A 3,737-nucleotide genomic window follows, 5' to 3' on the forward strand; every position below is an offset into this window, starting at 1 on the left:
GATGTTCTTTGGCATCCATGACAAAATTGCAGTGTCACTGGCAGATCTGCATGTTTTTTATTTCTTCCCCGTGAACTTTAAATCGCTTTCCAAAATTCTTCTTAGTTTGCTTTACTGCTTGCTCAGTGTACAGATTGATTAATGTCGGAGACAGGCTACAACCCTTTCTCATTCCCTTTTCCACTACTGCATCCCTTTCACGTCCTTCGATTCTTATAACAACAATCTGGTTTCTGTACAAGTTGTAGACAATCTTTCGCTCCCAGTATTTTATCCTTGTTGCCTTCAGAATATTGAAGAGAGTATTCCAATCCACTCTGTACAAAGCGTTCTCTAAATCTACGAATGCTGTAAGCGTAGGTTTGTCCTTTTTCGGTTTATCTTCTAAGATAAGTCTTCTTCCATTTCTCTGGAGCCGTAACTGACTTTCTCTGAGATCAGCTACTACTAGTCTTTCCATGCTTCTCTAAATAATTCGTGTCAGTATTTTGGAACGTGAAGGTTTTAGATGGTCGAAAGTGTGAAATCAGGATACGATGTCGCCATAATTGATGAATGCTATCCAAAGCCCTCCATCCCTTGTAAATGAGTCTGGATTTACAATGCTTTCCTTCACACCATAGCCGGCAGCAACCCGTCCATTAACTACCGAGAAATCTGTTAGTAACGAGCTCTTTTACATCTAAATATTTGTCATAAGTCTGTTAGGTGAAATTACTCTGTTAAGTTCTCTCTTCTTATTTGAGAATTCAAGCCAAACTTGTCTGAAAGTTCAAGCCAACCGACATTAGAATGACTAAAAATATAAACTTACACCGTAAGATGATTCCCCTCCGAGATTAGACCTTTTCTGTTTCCTGATTTGTTTGTCATTGTGGTTCGTGAGTTTGATTCTTATTGTGGAGCGCGGTCTTAGGCGGCTTGTCACGATTCGCGCGGCTCCCCCCGTCGGAGGTTCGAGTCCTCCCTCAGGCATGGGTGTGTGTCTTGTTTTTAGCGTAAGTCAGTTTAAGTTAGATTAAGTAGTGTATAAGCTTAGGTACCGATGACGTCAGCAGTTTGGTCCCATAGAATCGTACCACAAATTTCCAAATTTGCTCTCGTGGATTCAGTCGCTCCAAATACACGAGACACTGAAGCACGCAGTCCTGATACGGTCGGGATAAGGAATGCTTTTCTAGAACTTAAAATCATTAGTGCTCTGCAGCTTCTGTTTACTGGATCATTTTGAATATAATAATATGACTGAGGCTGTCTAATAAGAATGTGTATCTACCGTCTTGCTGAGCCAGTATCTGGCATTATTAGCATCTTCAGCCACATGATTTAAAATATTCATACGCCATAAGATGTAGTACGCATGCGCCTTTGTTGTCATTCCGCCAAAAATATGTCAGGGACGTGAAGTAGCAACAATATGTTTCATAGTGTTCCATAGTTGCAACTTTACTTCTTCGTCTTCCTTGTCTTTATTAGTGCCCGTAGGTGTTGCGTTCCTGCAACTATTTAGAGTTTTGCACGCCTGGACTTATAGAAATAAATACAGTAATGTTGCTGTTGTTGTTGTTGTTGTTGTTGTTGTTGCTGTTGTTGTGGTCTTCAGTCCAGAGACTGGTTTGATGCAGCTCTTCATGCTACTCTATCCTGTGCAAGCTCCTTCATCTCCAAGTACCTACAGCAACCTACATCCTTCTGAATCTGCTTAGTGTATTCATCTCTTGCTCTCCCTCTACGATTTTTACCCTCCAATCTGCTTTCCAATACTAAATTGGTGAACCCTTGACGCCTCAGAAAATGTCCTATCAACCGATCCCTTCTTCTAGTCAAGTTGTGCCACAAACTCCTCTTCTCCCCAATTCTATTCAATACCTCCTCATTAGTTACGTGATCTACCCATATAATCTTCGACATTCTTCTGTAGCACCACATGTCGAAAGCTTCTATTCTCTTCTTGTCTAAGCTATATATCGTCTATGTTTCACTTCCATTCAGAGTTACACTCCATACAAATACTTTCAGAAAAGACTTCCTGACACTTAAATCTACACACGATGTTAACAAATTTCTCTTCTACAAAAACGCTTTCCTTGCCATTGCCAGTCTACATTTTATATCCTCTCTACTTCGACCATCATCAGTTATTTTGCTCTCCAAATAGAAAAACTCCTTTACTACTTTAAGTGTCTCATTTCTTAATCTAATTCCCATAGCATCACCTGTTTTAATTCTGCTACATTCCATTATCCTCGTTTTGCTTCTGTTTATTTTCATCTTGCATCCTCCTTTTAAGACACTGTACATGTTATTCCAGGTCCTTTGCTGTCTGACAGAATTACAATGTCATTGGCAAACCTCAAAGTTTTTACTTCTTCTCCATGGATTTTAGTTCCTACTCCATATTTTTCTTTTCTTTCCTTTACTGCTTGCTCAATATACAGATTGAATACCATCGGGGACAGGATACAACCGCCGGCAGATGTGACCGAGCGGTTCTAGGCATTTCAGTCTGGAACCACTCGACCGCTACGGTCGCAGGTTCGAATCCTGCCTCGGGCATGGATGTGTGTGATGTCCTTAGGTTAGTTAGGTTTACGTAGTTCCAACTTCGAGGGGACTGATGACCTCAGATGTTAAGTCCCATAGTGCTCAGAGCCATTTTTGAACAGAATATAAGCCTGTCTCACTCCCTTCCCAACCACTGCTTCTCTTTCATGCCCCTCGACAGTAATATATTGCCCTAATGCCGAGCATTTCATTTTACGGACGGTATTCGCCTGACCAGCCAACATGTGGTTTGCAACGTGACGGTCAACAGTGATGCAGCTGGATACGTACGTGATGTCTTACTACTTACAAAACTCTTTTAATGAGCCGCGTGCTAGTCAGTGTTTTTTTTCCAATTTAGTTCAAGGCCTACAATAATTATACTCCAGGATGCGGGTATCCACTGTCAGTCTTATTAATGAAATCTTTGACAGCGATAACATGTGTAGTATTTCACATGCCGCTGTGGTGCTGAGTGCTTGCGGAAATCTGAGCTCATTATATAATTTCCCAATCGTCATAGGATGGAGCAAAGGTTAAAAATTTAACCTGCATCTTCCGACCACGAGGTTTCAGGAGTCGTTAGACAACATATACGTTTGGTTTGCTGGTTCTCCGTAATTCATCCATGTGAAAGCCTCCCAATATAACAATTCCCTATGTTTCGCTTAGAATGTAAGATATTGGAGGACTTTGTGTATCGTGAATATTTCCCTCGACTAGTTCGGTACAGACTTCTTTTAAAAACTAGTTTTGACTTAAAAATGCATATAAAATCTTCTACAAAAAATTTTTGTTGACACCCATCACCTATATCAATACGAGTACACAACGTAATTGCCAACGGCCTTGCCACAGTGGTAACACCGGTTCCCGTCAGATCACCGAAGTTAAGCACTGCCGGGCTGGGCTAGCATTGGATGGGTGACCATACAGTCTGCCGAACGCTGTTGGCAAGCGAGGTGCACTCAGCCCTTGTGAGGCCAATTGAGGAGCTACTTCATTGGGTAGTCGAGGCTCCAGTCCAGAAAACCGACAGCTGCCAGGAGAGCAGTGCGCTGCTCACATGCTCTTCTACATCCGCATTGTGTGGTACCTATGGGCTGTAGGTCGGTGCCGTTGGACCTTCAAGGCCTGTTCGGGCAAAGCTTAGTTTGGTTTAGTTTAGTTTTAATATATATCGTAATTAAGGT

At 41.8% G+C, this 3,737-nt stretch overlaps 1 pseudogene; it reads left to right on the forward strand.

The window, feature by feature from the left end:
• The first annotated feature begins 3,383 nt into the window (after positions 1-3,383).
• LOC126250323 (5S ribosomal RNA) lies at positions 3,384-3,500 on the forward strand (annotated as a pseudogene).
• The last annotated feature ends 237 nt before the right edge of the window (positions 3,501-3,737 follow it).

Source organism: Schistocerca nitens, chromosome 3 (assembly GCF_023898315.1).
Source record: "Schistocerca nitens isolate TAMUIC-IGC-003100 chromosome 3, iqSchNite1.1, whole genome shotgun sequence".
Lineage (NCBI taxonomy): Eukaryota > Metazoa > Arthropoda > Insecta > Orthoptera > Acrididae > Schistocerca > Schistocerca nitens.